The sequence below is a fragment of the Panthera leo genome, chromosome D3, assembly GCF_018350215.1.
Source record: "Panthera leo isolate Ple1 chromosome D3, P.leo_Ple1_pat1.1, whole genome shotgun sequence".
Classification (NCBI taxonomy): Eukaryota; Metazoa; Chordata; class Mammalia; order Carnivora; family Felidae; genus Panthera; species Panthera leo.
The window spans coordinates 65,463,517-65,485,784 of record NC_056690.1 but is presented as its reverse complement, the minus strand read 5'-3'; the positions used below and the strand labels follow the sequence as shown (position 1 = coordinate 65,485,784).

At 43.2% G+C, this 22,268-nt stretch overlaps 1 protein-coding gene across 3 annotated transcripts in view; it reads right to left on the bottom strand.

The window, feature by feature from the left end:
* SETBP1 (SET binding protein 1) overlaps positions 1-22,268 on the bottom strand; it is a 375,264-nt gene that overhangs the window by 37,818 nt on the left and 315,178 nt on the right. The window lies entirely within an intron of this gene.

The following is a 22,268-nucleotide window of genomic DNA, read 5'->3' as shown; positions in this document are numbered from 1 at the left end:
ATGAATGAACAGAGAAAAAACACCTCTATCCTTCTAGTCCCAAAGCTTCAGTCCACACATAGCCTTCTTTTCTAAATCTCCTACTTCTGTGTAGTAGAGAGTTGACATGAAGGATATGTTTTGTGCAAATAAGACTACCTGCTTCGCTAGCTGTGTGATTCAGGGGAACTTATATCAACTCTCTGTGGCTCAGTTTTCTCATCTGTTAAATGAAGCTCTTCTGAGGATTGAATGAGATTACACATTGTGGTAGACCCAAAATAGTACCTCAACTCCCCAAAGATGTCCATATCCAAATTCTTAGAACCTGTGAATGTGTTATGCAACATGGCAAAGGAGAATTGAAGTTGAAGATGGAATTAATGTTGCCAATCAGCTGCCCTAACAGAGGGAGAGTATCCTTGATTACCAAATGGTCAAAATGTAATAATAATAATAATAATAATAATAATAATAATAATAATAATAAAAAGTCCTTTAAAGTGGAAGAGGGAGGTGGAAGAGAAGAGTTCCAGAAAAAGATGTGGTGTTGGAAGCACTGGAGACGTTACATTGGTGGCCTTGAAGATGGAGGAGGAAGGTTATATATTAAGGAATCCACATGGTCTCTAGAAGCTGGAAAAAGCAAGGAAATGGACTCTACCCTACAGTTTCCAGAAAGGAATGCAGCCCTGTTGATACTTTGACTTTAGTCCAGTGAGGCCCATTTTGCACTTCCGAGCTCCAAGTGTAAAGTAATATATTTGTGTTGTTTAAGCCACTAAGTTTGTGGAAATTTGGTACAGTAGTGATAGAAACTAACACACATATAAAAGACCTTACTAAGGAGCCTAGCTGTATAAGCACTCACCTGTATTAACTATTATCATTATTTCTAAGCACTATACTGTCTTAGCACTAATTTGCTCATTATAAACTTATTTCATATGTTCAAGTTATGTGTGTCCTTGTAAGATTTAAATTCTTTAGGAAGCAGAGACTTTACATTCTTTTCTTGTATTTTCCTAGTATACATCTGATACAAAGAAACTGTTCAATAAATACAGTCAATAAATTATATCAGGAACAAATAATTTGTTGATATAAAAGTTAAGAGACAAAAGTCTGAGACCCTGAACTATTGCAGGATCTACCCCACACTCGCTGCATGAACTTGAACAAGACTTGGAATCTCACTGAACTTTGTTTTCCTCCTGGCCGGAATCTCTTCTAGCTCCACTATTCTGCTTCTAAGCTTTCCAGATTCAGAGAAACTGCTAAACAATTGGATTCGTTCTTGCTTCTCTTAATTCAAGGGTGTAGAAATGGGCTGAGAGGATGATATTTTGTCCACTGGAACCTCACAGAGATTTATAACTTCACAGAGCCTTTATGCAGGAAATTCTAATGCTGCATAAGTCAGTCTCTCCTGATCCTATATGTGAAAAGTTCATGCCAGATGAAAGGTGTTTTCTAGAAGCACCCAATGACATCATCCAGAATGGAAATATATCAGATACCAAAATTGCAAAGAGGAGATATACTGAGAAAGAGGTTTTTAATCTTCCTGCATTTATCTCAGACACCAAAACCTCTTCTTAGGGGGAAAAAAGTACATATATACACAAACATACACAGAGAGAACACATTTTGTAAACAGCTTCATAGGTACTTATAAGCTCAGGTTAGAGCCTTACCTGCCTAAGTTGATTCCTACACACACACACACACACACGTGCGCACACCATAGAAGGACAAAAGGCAGACAGACAGAAGCAAACAGAATGCTGATGTGACTGTTCCCATGCTTTAAAAAATGCAGAGACAATAGAGTAGTAGCTGTTCTCTGACAAATATAACAAAGGGACTTTCAAGATGTATTAACTAGGGAAAAAACAATGCATACATGTAATTAAAACCAACTTAATGCTCTGATGCACCAAGTATGCTCTTGTTACATCCTTGGAGATCAGGTAGTTTAAGAATTTGCTACTGTAATGTACATAAGCATGCCTCAGGTTTCATCAACAGATAAACAAAATGAAGCTGCAGTACAGTAAAATCAAGGCAGTTCCGAGTTAGTCTGGTTCTTCCAGGGCAACTCATCCCAGACAGCAATGAGATTTGCCTTTGTCTAGTGTTGCACAGAGAGAATGGCAAAGCCGTGACTCTGAGCCTGGCCTTATTCTTGACCTGTCTCAGGCTGGCATGTTGGCATTGAGCTGCCAGAGTTCCATTCTGAGACTTTCCAGAAGCCATCTTCTTGCTCTTCTGGTGCATGCCTGTTATTCTGCACTCACAGGGCAGCTTAAAAACAGATCACGCCAAAAACCAGAGATTTGATCCAAGCTATAAGACCATCAACCCTGGGAGTGTCTTCCCTAGATTCTCCCTAATAGCAAGGGCTTAGTAGTCAAGGCTGGTTAATCTAAGCATCTTTTGTAGTGTCTTCCTTTTTACCGTAATAGTGCAGAGTCGCAGAGCACATCTGCATGGTAATACAGATCTCGATGCTAACTGGGTCACCTTATTTGCATTTTGATTACTGCTTATTTAGAAGCCACACTGAGAAAAGAGCTTGATATCAGGAGCTTAAGTGCATGTGTGTCTATAAATATATGTATAAATAGATAAATGCATAGTTACTGGTTTGTGAAAGATCAGTCCAATATGTACTCGTTTCTCACGGACATATCTGTAGGAGTCTGACCATGTGTGGATGTTAGGATTATAATGTAGTTATAGAATCAAATTATTCTCCTCAATGCAATATCACCCACTGTATAGACACACTGTGTCAGCTAGAGAAGTCAGTTTCGCATATATCCCTTTTTAAGTAGTGATCGCTTTATGTATGGCAAAGTTGTATTGTTTCAAGACAATTGGGTGTCTTCCTCAAACCACCTACTTTGTTCCACTATTTAAATCCATCCTATAGAATGCAAATGCACTGAGATTGTGTGCAGGCATACGCATATGGACACAAAATGTGTGCTGGAAAAGCTCTCTTCTTTGCAATAGAAGAAAAAAATCACAGAAACTCAGACCCATCATTAGATAGATCTCCTAATCTTTATCTCTAGTAGTTCAGTCAGACGAGCTAATACCATGATGATGGCTTTGAAATCTCTTAGGAATTGGATGAGGAGAAGTGATAGTGATGAACTCCCAGCTAATAAACACAGAGTGCTTATTTCGGCAGAATGATCAATTTCTAGATGTCCTGAGGCTTGTCTGATACAGTTGATTTACTCATCCTCGCTTACCTCACTAATAAAGCCAAAGTCTGCCATCAGATTACAGAGGTGCTGAGGATTTCTTAAAGGGGCAGAAGAGAGAGCTAAGGTAGCATTCATCACATCCCTATAAACATCCCTCCCGCCCACAGTCCTTGAAACTTCAACTGCTTCCTCACTGATACTCTGCACTCAATAGACTTTGGGCTAGTACAGTAATACAGACAATTAATTTGTTACCTTGTTAGTGGAAATTTAATGCAATGATCTAAAAGGATTCTTACATATTGTGATAAACTTTAGTGCCTCCGGGCGGCTCCCCTCGCATTGGGCTCATTTCACATCTCATCCATTATGTAAATGAGATTTGGAAATAGTTGAGTTTCACTAATGTAGCTCAATTCTGATGGATTGGAGAGAGTCAGTCCTACTGAAACTAATGAGGTTAAATGCACCTCAACATTTCTTTCTACTTGGTTGATTATGCAAGCCTCTGTTTAAGAGATGGGATGCACTGTACTTTTTTCAACCATCCTCTAAGGAAATTTCACTGTTGCCAGACTCCAAAGTGGCTCAGAATATGTCTGGTTTGGGTAATGCCTGTGTTGGCACCAGTGTGTGGTGCATATACAGAGCTAATGGACATGCCATTACATGCAGCAAGACTGATAATATGATTTAAAATCAAAGAGGGGTATTTGGGGGCGCCTGGGTGGCTCTGTCGGTTGAGCATCCGACTTCGGCTCAAGTCATGACCTCATGGCTCGTGAGTTCGAGCCCTGCGTCGGGGCTGTGCTGACAGCTCAGAGCCTGGAGCATACTTTGGATTCTGTGTCTCCCTCTCTCTCTGCCCCTCCCTCACTTGTGCTCTGTCTCTCTCTGTCTCTCAAAAATAAATAAACATTAAAAAAAATCAGGGGTATTTTAATAGTGTATCCGAGGAGGTCTCTTGGTCATCCAAAGAAGAGTGGGGGGAAATTTACAGAAGTGGACAATGGGGATGAAGAGCCCTGGGTGGGGCTTGAGATCAGAGAAGGAAAGTTAGTCATTGGTGAGGTTTGGAACTGGCTAAGAGACTACTGCTTTTGATTCAAAGACTCACAGGCAGTCAATCAAGTTACTGAGGACTAGTGTTTAGATGGAGATAAAGAATAAGGGCTTCTGCATTGTGCATTTCATTTGGAGGGCCAAGAAATGGGAGTTGCAAAGACTGAAAACTGCAGGATGCTATTAAAAAATCAAATAAAATAATAAGGAACCTGCATTTCTGAAGAAGCTGCCTCACATTATCCAGGGTCATGGAATCAGGAAGGTGAGGATGCACATGCTAGTTCAGAACCAAAAACATCTGTGGACTTTTTTAGCTTTTATTTAAAAAGGGGGAGATGCTGAATTAGGAAAGTAAAATAAAGACATGGAGGCAGAAACATTCTATATAAGAGGGAATCAGAATCCAAATGTAAAAGCCAGTAATCGTGCAATATATTACTTTCAAGGAAAAGAGTTTTAAGCTAATGAATAAGGCTGTGACCTTGGAGTCAGAAGACCCTTGGTTTAAATCCCAGCTTTGTTGCTTAACTAGGTATTTGACCTTGTTCAAGTTACTTAACCTCTCAAAGTTTCAATTACCTTATTAAAAAAATAGTTTAATGAACCACCTACCTCAGAGGGCTATCATGGGGATTAAATGAGATAACATGTGTAAGATGCTTAGTACAGTGGCTGACACTGAGAATGTGCTCCCAACAAGCCAGCCAGGAACAAGAACAGAAAACGTGGGACATGTACAAGGTGATTAGGAAGGAGGCTACTAGACACCTGAGCGAATGACTAGCGATTTGGAGAAGATGTTGCTGGTCAAGTCATTGCTCCATTTCCACCACCCCAACTAACTCCCAACTCTCTCTCTTAAAGCTGGGATCCCAGTGAGAAAGCTTATCAACTCAAGTATTGCACCCAATGACACATTCTCAATATGTTGGTGGTGGCTGGCAGAAAGGAAGCAGTTTTGTTCCTGTGTTAATTAGTTCAGCAGAAGTTTCAGTGCCTACTGTGAGCACAGCAACTCCAGATCCTTTGGGGGACCCTTAAAATATAAAAAAACAGTCCAGTCTTTGGGTAGTCAAATAGTTAGTTAAAAAAAACACCAAGATACAGGAACAAGAAATTTAAATAAAAATAACAATCTCCCCTGAGCTGAAAAGACCACCTACATTATCTTCTATTGTACCTGGGGCCATACTAGAGATTTATTGGGGATATTTTAACTAGCATATATTCTAGAACGATAGTTTAAGATGAAATGTATTACTTGTATAGTTCATATACAAATGTAAATAACTGATCAGGTTGATTAATAATAATAATTTACATTAATATAGACACCATAGTAAAAGTAACAAGGTAATCAGCATGATCATTTTTATGGTAAAAAAGGGCGAGCTATGAGCCCATATTTCCTGTGTTCAAATCATAGTTCTACAAGCTACTGGTTGTCGGAAACTGGGCAACTTAGTTAACTTTTTCTGTGCTTTGGTTTTCTCATCAATAATAGAATTAATAAGAGTAGCTATCCCTCCATCCCTCCCCACCAAGGTTCAATGTGAGGAGACAAAGACAATCTCCATTCTCAGAGAGCTGGAGGCAAACATGTAAATATTAATTTTTAACATTCTGTGATAAGAACAATAGGATCAGGTATAAGAGCCATGACTAAGCAGGGGAATGAGTGACTTCCCTGCTGAGTCAGAAGGGACTTCACTGAGGAGGTTAACATTTGATTTGGGTCTTTAATAGTTTGGAAGTATTGGCTGAAAGGGGATGAAAAGAATCCCAGGAAGGAAGAGCAGCAGGTGCAAAGGCTCAAAGCATAATATTGAATGGCGTGTTTGGGGAAGGGCAAGAGTTCTCACGTGGCTACAGTGTAGTGTCTAGGGTGGGCGGGGAAAGTATAATAAAAGAGACGGGCCTGGGTCAGGCTGGGAATGGTGCCAGGAGTCTGGATTTCACCTGAAGGTAGAAGAGGGTCATGAAGAAGACTTCATGTAGACACACAACACCCAACCATGGAGAAGAGGTGGCTTGTTCTCTACCACAGCTTGGATTAGAGCAAAAGAAGCTGCTCCCAGGGGGTTTCTGAGCAGATTGCCAACAGAAGATATTTTAAAATCAAGGGTGGAAATTGAAGCTTTGATACAGAATAGTTAACCAGTGTGCTCTACTGTATACAATTCCTGCTTGGCCTCCCTCTGTTTCTTTATCCCTTCCTCAACCTTTATTGGGCAAATTCTTCATTAGACATTCCTTTCAAGACACTATGGGGGAAAGAGACACTGATAAGTAGGTCATGAAGACAGCCAAAGCCATGTTTAAATCATATTTTTGTAAATAAAATCTTGCTTTGTTCATTTGGACAGCTGGAGGTGAGGGCTTTTAGAAAGTTATAAAATGTTTTCCAGAAGCTAAGTCCCCACCTAACGTATGTGTTCTGCAAGTGTGGATTTTTCTACACCTGCACTGAAGTTTCACTTTTTCTTCCAGTCTTCATGGGCTGGGTATTCAATATTCATTTATGTTTTTTGAGAGAGAGAGTGCATGTGCACACGCATGAGCAGGAGGAGATGGGCAGAGGGAGACCGAGAGAGAATCTTAAGCAGGCTCCATGCTCCACACAGAGACTGACACACAGCTGGATCTCACGACCCTGGGATCATGACTTGGGTCAAAATCAAGAGTGGGACGCTCAACTGACTGAGCCACCTAGGTGCCCCTGATACACTTTTTGAAGGATTTTATTCCCAATACAAAAATCTCCTACTGATACTCAGATCTCAGACCAGTAAAGAAGCTTTGGACATGGGAAAGAAAATGGGAGGTTGGGAGAGAGAAGAGGAAATAACAGCAAGGACTAGGAGTGGACAGTTCATCAGCACAAGAAGACAGGAAAGCTGTTAGTTTAACCAGGAGAGCAGAGATGGCCAGGCAAAGGCACAAAACCATGCTGGGTGACTGGTGTCAGTTCCTGAAGAAGCAGGTATATTACAGCTTTAAACCATGGCATCCTAACAACTTGTTAAACCACAGTCAAGATAGTTATTAGTTGGCATAGAGACCTCTAAAAATTCTTTTACTAAATTCAAATTTCATGGCTTGTTTAATTTGTAAACTGAAGTCAGTCTAGCAAGTTATAAATACCACTGGATTGATATGTGCTGGGAATATTCATGTATTTATTCATTTACCCATTTGTTCATTCAAAAAAAAAAAAACTACAAAAACTATTGAGCCTCTACAATAAAGAAGGAACTTTGCCAGACTTTGGTAAAAATGCCAGCACTGTACAGCATAAAGATGGGCAAGAATTAGTACAATAATTGAGAAAGGGCAGTGACAATTATCACCCTAACTGAAGGCAAGCTATACAAGTTGAAACTCTGAGCATAAAGACACAGAAATAGTGAGCAGTGGGGGTGAGTTTAGCATGGAAACAGCCCACATTTGTGGGCGCACATGCAATAGATAATGTGCCATGTTGCAATGATATTGTCTGGAACATTTTGCACACTGGCTCAGCGATTCATTTAGAACCATGCTGGGTGGGAGGTCTCCATATATGTGCTCACTTAAAGGATTCTGGTCACAAAGGAAATCTGGAGGGTGTGGAGGGGGAAGGCCACAGAAGCTCCGAGGTGGGATTCCCAAGGCATGACAATTCTTTTGGTCCTGAGTTCCTTTATGGTCTCTAAGTCCCTCCGATTCTGCATCTTGGGTAGATAGAAGGGTTTCCTGTGCCTGCCTTCCTTCCTTCCTTCCTTCCTTCCTTCCTTCCTTTTCAAATTTTTAAGTTCATTTATTTATTTTGAGAGAAAGAGAGACAGCATGAGTGGGGGAGAGGCAGAGAGACAGAGAGGGAGAGAATCCCAAGCAGGCTCTGTGCTGCCAGCATAGAACCTGATGTGGGGCTTGAACTCACGAAACTGTGAGATCATGACCTGAGCTGAAACCAACAGTCAGACACTTAACCGACTGAGCAACCCAGGTGATCCTCCTGTGATTTTCAACAGGAGGGAAATTATTTGGCCATTGTAAGGAAAGATCTAAGAGCCAACAGTGGGAATCATTTCCATTTTTGAGAAGACAACAGAGATCTCATTTCCATCGGATAAACTAAATAAAATTCAATAGTAACTGGACATGAAAAGGCCTGGGAAACACAGTCAGGTCCAGGCTCATCTGGGTGTTTGTGTCATGGGCTGTGGGTGCCCCAAGGTAACAGTAACTCTGGAGGGCCTACCTTAGAGCCACCTTGCAGGGAAGCTGCTTTTTAATGAAGTCCTTTTGGTTACTTCAGAACTGACTAACTGCCCTTAGCTGAAGATTAATTACATGTGTCACTTCTAACCTAAACCTCCCCATAACCCTATGAAGTAAATACTATTAACCTCATTTTATATGCAAGGAAAATGAAGCCCAGAGATGTTAAAAGACACATCCAGGGTCTCACAACAATTAATGTTAGCAGGAATTTGAACTCTCTGTCAAGGGCTTTTCCTTAAACAGCCTGACTTTCCCATGGCTATTAGGAATACAGATTGACACTTCAGTGTCTGGGCTCCCCAAAGTGACAGAAACAGTGAGAAGTTTTCTTTAGGCAAAGACTGAAGAAAAGAACTCTTGTTAGCAAATGGTTCCTTCTTAATTTTGTCTAGCTAGCCCTGGGTACAAGCAGATAATGGCCCAATGTGGGATTAAGAAGTCACAAAACCTGTTGGAAAAAAAAATCCGGAATGAATGTGCAATGAGTCTACACCTGTGAAAAATATCCATGAACTCAGAGCTAAAAAATAGACATAAACATGAGAATTAAGCTTCCCTAAGAAGAGACAGGAGGCTAAAATCAGGATTCAGGGAGCAAATGGAGCCAAGAAGGGCCAACGAAGCAAATGCAAGGCTTTTAACAAAAGTTAAAAAAAAATTCCCAGACTGTATTTCTCAAACTTGGAAATTATTACATTTCCCAACTAATAAAACTGACAGTAAAACATTATTTTTCCAGCCTTGGTTATATAATAAGTGGAATGTGTTTGTTTTTATAAGCACCGTTTTTAAAATAATCAAAGTTATCTGGGGGCAGGTCTTTGTCAAGCCAGGAATTTGCTTGAAGGACATCCAGCATAAAAAGTGAGTGGGGTCCAGGCTTGGGCAGGTGGAGGCTGTCTCTTCCCAACAGTTTCATCATAAGCTTGCCCGTTGTTTAAGAGGATGGCAGGTAGCAAAGCAGGGCTCCTTTTAACATCTACGAAGGGTCCATATTCTCCTTCTCACCTCTGGACAGATGCCTTCTCCCCAGAGCCCAGGGTTAGCTCCTGCTTATACCTTTCAGTAAGAAGTCAAGTGGCAGGGGGGCACCTGGGTGGCTCAGTTGGTTAAGAGTCTGACTTCGGCTCAGGTCATGATCTCACAGTCAGTGAGTTCGAGTCCCACATCGGACTCTGTGCTGACAGCTGAGTCTGGAGCCTGCTTTGGATTCTGTGTGTGTCTCTCTCTCTCTGCCCCTCCCCCATTCATGCTCGCTCTTGCGCTCTCTCTCTCTCTCTCTCTCCCCTTCAAAAAGAAATAAACATTAAAAATATTAAAAAAATAAAAAATAAGTCAAGTGGCAGGTAACCTTCCTTACTCAGAACTTCCACATCCCTAATCTAGCAGGGGGCACTCCACCTATACCATGATTCTGTCGACGTTGCTTACATTCAGTTTGACACATAGTTATAGGACATCTCGAACGCATAGAACCAGTCAGGTACATCTTCAATCACTGCTCAGTTTTGGGCAAATGAATTAATTGAATCCTTACATTCCTTGTGGGTAAAATGGAAATAAAAGTAAGATACCTTATGAAAATGACTGAGGCTTCAGGGAAGTCAAGTTCCATCAAGTATCTAGAAGGCTGCCTGGCTCCGAACAGGCACACTGTTGTTAACATTGTTATTTATTATTATTATTATTATTATTATTATTATGCACAGTAATCCTGACCTCCCAATAAGATAATTAGTAAGCTGAGAAAAGAGTCTGTGTCCTATATTTCTCATATGTTTCTAACAGGGCTTACCCAGCAAAGGGCTAGTAAGAGATCATGTGATCAATGAATCTGTGTTTAATGGAGCTGCATCCGTGCTTGTTAAGGGCATGAAAGAGACACACACAGGACCACACCACTAATACCACTACTTGAAGTAGAAACAAGATTTTTTTTTTTCTGGTCTACATAAGAAGACCTATAATTCTTTGAATATTATAAATAAGAGGATGCAATTTTTATGATTTGAAGAATCACAGCAGAAGTAAGAGCTATTATTGCATTTCCAGAAAGTGAAACACAGAGAAGGAGGTGTTTAACTGTAAGTGTCTTTAATTCTTAAATACGGTGAGGGTAAAGGATGTTAAGGGGAAACCACTCAAAGTCTGCAATCCGGAAGTCAGAGTCACAGAATATCGGGGCTGGAAAGATCACTTAATGGATTCTATCATTGCTTTGATGAGGAAATGGAGGCTCCCAGAACTCATGCTGTGTGCTCTTGGTGATGCTCTTCCAGCCTGGACCTCTGGACCCTGGTCTTCATCCCGGGTCAGTAAGGGCAGCCAGGCATTTCATGCTATTGACTTCCAAGCCTCTTTGCTTCTTTTGCCTAATGACTGTGAAGGTCCCATCAGGGAATGTGATGAAATGAGATGAGGATGGAGTGAGGTGGGCAGACTCTCATACAACAATCTGTAATTTGCTTTTGACAGTAACTCCAAGAGAGTAAAAGCAAACGTGGGCTGCTGACATCAGTGAAAGTCACTGGTATTAATAGATCAGACTATGGTTGATTCTTTGAAAGGAGAAATAGGTGGTGGTGTTCTTAGCAACGAGGCAGCATCTGGCCACCACATTAACAGACGATGGCTTTGGAGTCACCTGTTTGTCTCTGTCACTAGTGGGAAACCATGACCCAGAGCCTAAAATCACCCCTCCCTACAATCGGCCCCCCCTTCTGAGGGGGTTCCTGGATTCCTACCCATAAAGGCCCTAAGTGTTCATTATGACATCACACTTTGGAGTTTCAGGTTTTCGAAGCTGGAGGAGGTCCTGGTGGTCATCTGCCTGCAGAGAGAGGAGGCTGTGGTCCCCAAGTGGGGCCCATTTTGCAGATTCCTCAGTTTTACCCTCGATTGCCCATATTTCCTGGCAGGTGGGGTCTGGGAGATGTGTGACTCATGTCTGCTCATTCTCTTCCCCTTCATTCTGAAAAAGGGTGCCCTGCCTGGGACTACTTTTGTGGGTGTCCCTCTTCCTGTTTCCTCCCATCTCTCAAAAGCATGATGCACAGACAGGTTGTGTTGAAAATCAATTCAGAGTCCTTTTGTCTCCACTTAATTAAGCCCCCATATCCAAGCTCTTTGAAATGGAAGCCCTCCCAGGCTGGACCTGGTCTAGTGACCATTTGCAAAGAAACAAAGGAAAAGAGACAAGGCTCATGATGGCAGCTTTTGGTGGTGGGTACAGCAATTTCAACAGAGGGGAAAAAATTAAAAGATGGCATTTCCATGCATCCGTGAAAGGAGATGAAGGAATCTTTCCTCTCCTTGAACAATAAAGGCTCCTGCTAATTTTAACCAGAGTCGGCTCTGAAAAACCTGTAGTTGACTGTGAGTCACTGGCCCTCCAGGGAACAGGAGGTGGGGACGTGTGTGTGTGCACGAGAGTGCACGAGCACGCACACCAGTGTGTATAATCTCACAGTGCCCAGAGCCCTGGAGATCCTGGAACACTTCAGTAGCACAGGCCAGATTCATTAAAAACCCTGGCTACAGGCCAGCAGTTAAAATTGAAGCAGCATATTTATTGCATTTTGTTCAAATAAATCTGAAAACGTGTGAATCATATTCCTTGGAGAGATTGGGAGAAGAAGTAAACAACATCAGGCTAATACTTACAAGCCGTGGCGGAGAGAGAACAAAGGTACAGAAGGCTCCGCCGCTCCAGGAACTCTGCTAGATGCTCTGTGAGATGTGAGGGGGGGTGCTGGGGTGCTGGGGAGGGCCACACTCTCCCGCCACTTTCTGCACCGGCTCCATGCTGCCTTTGGTACCACTTTAGGGCAGGTGGCTCTGCTCTCTGCCCTGGGATTCTCAGTTGCACCCGGCATTTTCCACCCTGCTCTGTGGGCTTCTGTTGTCCCCCAGATGCTGCTGCTGCCCGTCCTGCTTTCGAACGGCAGCTGCAGAAATTAGATTCAATTTTGGGCTTTCCTAAAATAGTATATGTAAGGGAAAATCTCCCCCATCCCCAGCAGCCCAGTTCAGAGGAAGCTCGGCAAGAGCTCAAGCTAATTATTTGCCTCCACAAAGCAAAATAAGTAGCTGGTCAGCTTTATCACGCCTGGGCTGTATTTTCTTTTGTTGTTTGATATCTTCTGGTAATGCTCTGAGGCATTACTAAACCTGTCTGTTTTAGGGAGGAACTTCCTAGTGGGTGGACGCTGTGGGTTGGACCGTGGGCTCCTTAAGTGTAAGTGATAATAATTCCTTTTCTATGGTAATTATGAAAACTGAATGAAAAATGCCTTATAAAGACATCTAACTCAAGGATATAATATTCCCGGGACCAAATGTCAAATCTCTTTACTTTCTCCCTGTTAAAGAGATGATTTATGGGCATAAGTTTGTATATGTATACCGATCTATTGTTCTCTGTTCAATCCAAGATTGTTTCTATAGCATAATTTGGCAAACCAACTCCCTCCCTCATTGCCTTTCATTATACATGTACTCACTGGTGGGAAACATTGATAAATGTAGAGGGACACGTGTCAGTGTTGTCTAATACTCCTCCTTTACTTCACACAAACATGACTGTTAATATATCTTCAAAAGCCCTCTGAGCCTTCTGATAATTCTAGACACTTCTGAAGGCCTGGAGCATGGATGGGTTGGTTGGAGGCATGCTGTGATTACCCAGAGAAAATAAGGGATGTGTCTGTTATAGTTTAAGGCCTTGGGAAAGGCAAGAGTGCTTCTTAACACCATGTAAGGGTAGATTCTTAGGTAAAGGTTTCATGGTGATCATGGTGAAGGTAGATCAAAACCCAGGCATCAGTTTCTAGTATGTACAGCTGGGAGAGGGGGCAGGCTTCTGAACTGGGGCCAAAATGTCAGATGACCTGATACACCCACTTAAACATCCTATCTGGCTCAAACCCTCGAGACAGTGGAAATGACTTTTGAGAAGTTCATCTAATTCAAGCACTTGAATGCCTGCTCCATCGTAGTGCTGGGGCTCACATCGCTCCTTCTCTTTTGGTCTGGCCAGATTCTGAGCCATTCCTTTCCATTCACTCTCTGTATCCTGAACCCTGCAAAACCTGCAGGGAGGTTTACCTTCCAGAAGCTTCCTCTTCATGTCCTAGAATGCTCGGGTACTGATCAGAGAACCCTTGAAGCCAAGGCAGAGAGGCCAGAGAAGGCTTGCCCCTAGTTGTTTGAGGCACACATTCCAGTTTCTGAAACTCTTTTCTCACAACTGTGCTATAATAGTAATAGCAAATACTTAAATTGAACATGCACTTTACTAGAACACTCTCCAAGACCTTTACGTGTATTAATTCATCTCACATTTACAACAAACTTATGTGGAAGAGATGTTATATTTATTCCCATTTTACAGAGGAGGAAACTGAGACAGAGAGGGTAAGCAATTCGCCTTCTGTTATTACCACAACCAACAGGTGGGTAGGGTCAGAATTTGAACGCACGCAAGCTGGCTTCAAAGACTTAGCCACTAAACAATGCCATACAATCCTGGTTTCTTGGATACTTGGATACTTGACTCTCTTAAGAACTAGACAACCGGATTCCCTTTATATTTTGCTTTCCTGCGTGTGTGCAAGGAGAAAATTCAGCCAGTAGGTACTAGGCCAGATAGTAACGGGAAGCTAAACCAACTTTGCCAGTTCAGTAAGAGCGTTATTTATTAATTTATTCCTAAGTATATGAACTATGCCTTTGCCTGGGTGGGCTTAAATTGAAATGTGCTGCCCTGACCCAGCAGCAGGAAGAACTACCCTGAATCACTTGCACTGTGATGTGGCGGATACGCCCTGGCTCATCAGCACGCCGCCTCCTTTGCTCTTTCGCACAGAACGGCGGTCAGTGTGAGGCGATGACAATGGCCAGTGAAGCTGACCAGAACTAACAGGGTGACATGGGAATGAAACCAATTTCTTTGAGCCTTTAAACCTCCAACTCCCTGCCCTGGACTGTATGAAGTCCAGTGGTTGCTTAATAGATGGATAACAGGCTATCTTTACTAACTCCCTCAGCCTACATTCTCCCTGCTTATTGTACAGCAGACATTGGCTCTGCATGCCCCTCCCACTTTGGAGAATTTGAGTCTCAAAGCTCAGTGATTCATTTTGCTGTGCTGCCTGGGAATTCAGAAAAAAAAAAAAAAATCTGCCAAACATCATTTGCTTGTTGAATGAAAGGATGAATGGATTATTGAATTAAGGCAGAACCTGAGAAGAAACCAAGTTGTTTAAACACATCTGTGTATTCCCAAGTGTTTTGGACACCACATGCCTTTTTCTGAAGGCAAATTTAAAAACAGAGCAGGGAGAAACCTGGTGGGTGAGTTGTCTGTCAACTACAACCATTATAGCTTCAGACTACACTAGGGATGCCTAGTGACCAGCACAAGGGCAAGGGCATCCAGGGGCTGCTACTCCTAATCAGATACTGTCCTAATGAGGTGTGTCAGTGGATCCAGATCCAGAAACACATCTCTCAAAACACTCATTGGGCTGAGGCAACCAGATTTTCATAGGACTGTCAAGAAATGAGTTATCTAAGGTAAAACAGGTAGGGAAGGTTGAAGGCCAAAGGGGTGAACTCTTGGGTCTCCCCAAGCCATCTTGACCACTGGAGATGGTAGTAGGGTCAGGGCACCATGGCCAACACCAACCAAGCATCCTACTCCCTACTATGGAGATACCATGGTATTCCTCAATCTAGAAGCTGAGTTGGCTGTGAGCTTGACAAAAGCCATCATCATGCCTTTGATAAATACCAACCCTATTGTTACTATCCAGGATCGCAGTGCCACTTACAATAATCATGTTTTTTATTTTCCTTATTTTGTTTTTATATTTTGAAATGTTTACTTATTTATTTTGAGAGAGAGAGAGAGAGAGAGTGTACATTGGGTGGGGGGTGGGGGCAGGTGGGCAGAAAGGGAGAGAGAGAATCCCAGGCAGGATCTGTGCCGTCAGTGCAGAGCCCAGATGTGGAGCTCAAACTCAGAAACCGTGAGATCCTGATCTGAGCTGAAGTCAAGATGCTTAACTGACTGAGCCACCCAGGTACCCCTATTTTCCCTATTTTATGATGCTTTGACATTTGGGGCCTTACCGACCCTGGAAAACTGCCTCTCCAGGGCTAGCTAATTCTTAGAGATAGCAAATGACTTCCCGGACAGCATGGCTTTCATGTGCAAATCTGCCATCAGAAGCTGGTCTCCTCCAATTGCATCCTTTATGGAGCTTCCACAGGTTGAGCCACATTCCCCCTGCCCTAATAGTACCCCTGAACTAGGTGCCAGACAACTAAGGGCAATTTCTACACCTCAAAGTCTGCTGAAATCATTCAAAGTAGCCAATACCAAATCTGCTTACCCTGCCTTGACTGTTCCTTCCCATGAAGACCACAGTAAAGGCTTTTGCTCTTTTGCTTCATGACACATGGCCCTGCATGCCACAGGCATGGCATGATGTACCTCCTGTTTCTAGAGATAGTGAATATAAACTTCTTCCTTCATGACAGTCATTTTCCTGTCTCTGTGTCTTACCAAACCCAATGAAAACAAATCTTGCGTGCATTTTCATACACTAAGATTCATGCGTATCCCTAAACCTCTCAACTCCCCTGGATTAAGCTGGGGAATTAAAAAGAAGTCACTCTCTTACCATTCCTGGATCCCTTAATATAAGCTGGGAGCTTTATTTTATTTAAATTTTTAAAAAATTTATTTATTTTTGAGAGAGACAGAGATGGAGTGCGAATGGGGGAGGAGCAGAGAGAGAAGACACAGAATGTGAAGCAGGCTCCAGGCTCTGAGCTGTCAGCAGGGAACTTGGCAAGGGGCTGGTACCCCTGGACCGCGAGATCATGACCTGAGCCGAAGTTGGACGCTTAACCAACTGAGCCACCCAAGTGCCCCTGGTATCTTTATCTTTTATTGTGTGCTAGGATATTTATTTTACTGGGAGCTTATTTTTTTTTTTTTACTTTATTTATTTATTTATTTATTTATTTATTTATTTAGAGCATCAGAAAGGAAGGGGCAGACAGAGAGGGGGAGAGAATCTAACCTGGCTCTGCACTGTCAGCACAGAGCCTGATGTCGGTCCCAACCCCACGAACCATGAGATCGTCACCTGAGCCGAAATCAAGAGTGGGACACTTTACCAACCGAGACACCCAGGTGCCCCTGGGAGCTTAATTTTTTTTTTTTTTTAAAGTTTACAAGTGTTTCTAACCACATTATCTGAAGCCGCAGCAACGAGAACTAACAGGTACAAAGCATTACTATGTGTTAGGAATTTTCCATGGATTACTTTTTTTAATTCATTCAATCTCCATCTGTGGTCTCTGGAGAATAACTGACTGCCCAAGATGACACAGCTGGAGCTGGACAGAGGTGGCATGCAGAACTCCGCACTCTGACTCCTGAGGCCACACACCAGGCCAGTGCATACTGAGCGGCACCATGCCCGGGGAAGCAGCGTTTCGGGAAAGGACTGGGACCTCAAACGCAGGGCTCTAGAATGGAGCTGAGCAAAGAATGGTCTGCGAACCAGCTGTTGGTCACTAGGCTATTTGTTACCTGGCTCCTGAGAGAGAAAGAGATTGTCACGTGTATATAAATCAAGTATGACACTGAACATACTGTTTAGTTCAGCCTGTGTTTTTCTTTTTTCCAAGTAAGACTTTGTGGACGAAGGCAGCACTGTGGTGATTTCCTTGTCTTGCTGCTGTGCGGTGGCACTGTGAATGCAGTCCCCGCCAGAAAATGGAATGTGTGCCCCCACTGTCTGAGGCACTGGGGTTGCAGCTGTGAGTATTCCTGCACTAGAGAGATTCATCTATATGGTCTTGCTGGTATATAACTTAACCATTGACCAAATCTTTATCAGGTACTGACATCATGGCGCACGGTAGGGTCACAGCATACGTTCCTCTTCTACACTGGAACTCCATATCTCTAACAACACAGCCCTGTTCTAACCAAGCGAGAATCCTCACTTGTGATTTATGTTTCCACGTGTGCATATCTTACCACCAGCAGACCACAGAGCCTCTAATCCTAGCACTGGGCTGCACATTTCTGTGGCATCCCCAGATGCCACAACATTCATGTCAGTAGAGTGTTTGACTTGACTTGGTCACGTGAATTAAGTTTTCTTATTGGAGATATGTACTTCTTTAGCCTCGAGTTCTAAAATTAACATTTGCTTTTAAAATTATAGCCCTGTCAACACTACTGTATTGTATACCTAAAATTTTCAAAGAAGGGTAAACCTTATGTTAAGCATTCTTATAACAACAACAAAATAATGGCAAAGGGGGAAGGAGGAATTTGGGGAGCTGGTGTATAAGTCTGTGGCCTTGATGATCACAGTGGTTTCACTGGTATACACTTATCTCCAAACACAGTGAGTTGTATACATTGAATTTGTATTTTTTTTTTTTGCATGTATACATTATACCTGAATAAAGTGGTAAAAACAAATAAATGAACAACAACTTGCTGTGAAGCTAAAAAACAAAACAAAACAAAACAAAACAAAACAACTAGAGCTTTGCCTTCCTTCAGATCCTAGCCTGAGTCTCCACCAGCTAGGTCACACATGAGTTTTCCTTTGTGAAAGTTAGTGGCAACCAAATCTAGGGGGTTGCTGTGAGGAAGAAATAAGTCATACATGCATCGGATTTAGCACAATGTCTCGCACATGGCAAATGCTCACCTAGTATTTGCTGGTATTATTGCTCTTGTGGTTATTTTCAGTAGTTCATTGGGAACTAAGGTAGAGGGGACGAGTCCCAGGAACTGCTTTTCTTGGTAACGCCCATGAGAACCATCAGGGATGCCTGCCGTCTTAGGTCTGTGTTTCGATAAGCTTCTGGGCTGCTTTCGTGTGTACTTAGTTATATGTTTAAAGAATGACAACATATTTGAACTTCTGCCTAAGGCAAAAAATGTCCTGACACATATCACTGTCAAGTTCCTAAAAGGTTACAGAAAAAAGTTACAGGAAGTGCACGCACGTGTGTGTATGTGTGTGTACATATGTAATTTGGGGATTATCAGCTTTTATGGATTTCTCAGGCTCAGGCTTCATCCTATATTGAGAAGAATTAGGAGTGAGAAGTCCACTAGAATGTGAATTTACCAACATGGTGGGGAACCAGATGATTTTTTTTTTTTTTAATTTTTTTAATGTTTATTTATCATTGAGAGAAAGACAGAGTGTGAGTGGGGGAGGGGAAGAGAGAGAGGGAGACACAGAATCTGAAGCAAGCTCCAGGCTCCGAGCTGTCAGCACAGAGCCCGATGCAGGGCTCGAACCCACGAACCTCCGGGTCATGACCTGAGCCAAAGTTGGACACTAAACCGACTATGCCACCCAGGCGCCTCAGCACCAGACGACCTTTAGCCCAAGTGTTTTGGGGCCCAGGTTACTCCTCCCTGGATGCCCCACTTAGCTTGAATCTCCAAGAGGTATGGCAGGCAGCTCATGACCAAACAAGTGGCTACAAGCAGGGAGATGGGGGCCTGCGTGCAAGGAGAGAAGCCCACAGAGAAAGTGAGTGTGGTGAAGGGGACAGGATGCTTTTATAACTCGGGATTTTTCCTTTCCTCTTCCTCCCGCCGTGCTCAGTAACAGAGCCTCAGAGGCAGGCGACTATGGTTAGCAGGCATTGATCTGTGTACCAAAGGAAAGACCACAACCGATCGGAGGAAAAGACATGTGATTAAACAGTTCACTAGCAACTGGAAACAGAAACACAGGGGCCAGCAGGAGGCCGGAATAGCAGGCTGGCTGCAAAGGATGTGGCACGCAACTCAGAAGACCTGAATGGGGGTCCCAGCTCTGTGACACGTGGTATATAACCGGGAGAGTGACTCTCTGGGCCTTGGTTCCCACACCAAACAGACCAGGTTAGCAATCCCTAATCTATCTCACTCATGATTTCCTAGACAGCCCCAAATAAGATCCTGGATGTGAACATTTCTGAAAAGCGTACAGCAACTTGAATTATCATGTGACTGGAAGCAAGCCCTCCTGGAGTCATAAACATATTAGCCAAGGGCCTGAGCAAATCCGTGAATGATAATGAACGGGGCTGAATAACGACAACAGAAACAAACAAACAAAATCCCTCAAACAAGAAACAGCAACAAGCGTGTTGCAATCTTCCATACCCTCTAAAAACCACTGCTACCACTGAGCCACCCACCGAGGTGATATTATGCCCCATAAAAACCAGCACCATCATTATCTTCCCACCGTGGGGGGACACAGCTCCAGTCCGTGCTCCGGGCCACATGCATCCGAGATGGAGGCCATTTCTCCGAGGCAGAGCTGCTAACCTGGCAGACACCTGGGTTGCCACGGGGAACCTGGCAGCAGGCACCTGCTGCTGCAGCTGCAGACCGAGCCTCCCCGTTGGCAAACACCAAAAAGCATTTTGTGAGGTTGGCTGCGGGGCCCAGTGTGCAGAGCTAAACTCCTTCTGGTGCCCTGTGGGCACGGTTGGCAGCTGTGAGGAAACACTGTTCTTCCTGCGTCCTCCCTTCTGAGAACATGACTTCTGAGGAGCCCTCATTAAAAGGAGTGTTGCCACCACAGCGCAAGGTGGCAATCGCTTCCCCCGTCTCCTCCAGTTTTGCATCTGTGGAAGCGGATTCTGGAGCGAGGCGTCACATCCTGCCCCAAAGCCAAGGAGACACTGGCTGTTCTGCTGCCTCGCCTTTACTGCTCTGCTATCAGAGCCGCCACGAACACGCGTGACGCGTGAGCTACAAACCCAACCTGGACAGTGAAGGGGGAAGCGCGCCTGGCCGCCTCCTCCACGCCTGGCTGACCAGCAAGCCTCCTCAAGGGTCGGGGTCTGCGATTTGTAGCTTAGAGGACAGTCACAACCTTGCCTTCGGCTGCGAGAAGCAGAACCGGGGAGTCAGGGCGTCTGTTTCTGTTTCCCTTTTCGTATCTTAAGGTGTTCATTATTTTTCCCATTTCTCTGAAGGGGAAATTTGAGGCTTAGCTCTTTCAAATATTCTGCCTGGGGTCAGGGCTAGTAAACAGTTGGAACCCAAGCCTGATTTATCAAACTCCAAAGTCTTTGCTCTTTGAACAAAATCTCTGCTCCTCAAGCTGGGCTTTTGGGAAAGAAACAGGATGTGATTGATCTTTAGCATCATCACTTCCCTGACAACAGATTCTGAGCGGTCCTTCTGGGAAGTACATCTGGATTTAATCCTGACAGGTGGATGGGGGGTGGGGAGGAGAGAGGCAAACGATGATGAAAAATGTCCATTTGACCCCTAATGAGCATACCTGGCCCATGATCAAGGATACACATCATTTTCAGAGCAGGCTTTAGGCTAGACTCGTCCCCATCTCTGTGAGTTATCACTGAATCTTTATATATATACATATCTGTATATATCTATACAACTGTCAAATTAATTAAACAATGAAGCCGTAAGACTGAGGTGGCTTTAATGCCTTAGAAGCCTATGTAAGCAAACAGAAACCTAACCCTAAAATGCCTTGGGGCACCTGGGGGGCTCATTCAGTCCAGCCTCCAACTTTGGTTCAGGTCCCGGTATATGGGTTCGAGTGCCATGTTGGGCTCTGTGCTGTCAGCACAGAGCCTGCTTCAGATTCTGTGTGTGTGTGTCTCTCTCTCTGCCCCTCCCCCATTCTCTCTCTCTCTCTCTCTCTCTCTCTCTCTCTCTCAAAAACAAATAAATAAATAAGTTCAAAAAATGCCTCAAGATGAAGAAGAAATCAAAACCTAAGGACAACCAACTGCCAACAGCCAACTAGGCTTTCCCAAATAAGGAAACCACTTAAACTTGATAAAGTTTGCTTGCTTTCTTTGCTTCTGTTTCTTCTCTATAAAAGTCGTTCCCAAGGTCCTGTTGGTGGAGTGTCCCTAACCACTTCCGGCTTGGTACTACTCAATTAGAATTGATTTTTGCTCAAATAAACACTTAAAAATTCAATAAGCCTCAGTTTATCTTTTCACCCACTCAACACCCAAGAGGTCGATGAAGAAAACTAGAGATGAGATATAATTTGGTTTATGTTGCTCAAACCGTAAGAAAAAGGGGGAAAAAACACGACACAATCAAATACTGATGCCCAGAGAGCTACCCTGATCTCTCTCTGAGCCTTCCTTCTTGCTTGCACAAATGAGGAACTGTGGGTTTCTCACGAATTCGTAGGGAGATTCAAGGTCCAGTTGCTGGGATAATGTGGAGTTTTGATAACTTAGGAGCTCTAAAAGAGCCCTTGACATCCCCTCAGGAAGGTGTGGAGAGATTGCTGGATACTTTCTAGAGAAAATCTACATAAATATTTGCCTTTCAGGACTTATGAACCCTGAATTGACAGATTCACTCTAATCTTAGGAGGTCCAGGCATGGTTCAACCTGGATGCCTTTTGAATCCTCAGAATAGTTTCAGGCTGTACTGGATCTTGTTGGATTCAAGCAACAGCTTGGCCTTAATAAAGAGTTCATGGCCAGCCAACTTAATTTAGAAGACGGAATTCCTCATTTTTTAGTGTCTTTAATGATCAGTATCTCCAAGCTAAATATATGAATAAATCCTAATAATGGCAGGAAAAATGGCAAAAAAAAAATCATACCTGTGATGTGGGAAAGACTGGATGGGAGAGATCAGGAGACCATGTCCTGATGCAAAAAATGTATGTAAGGAC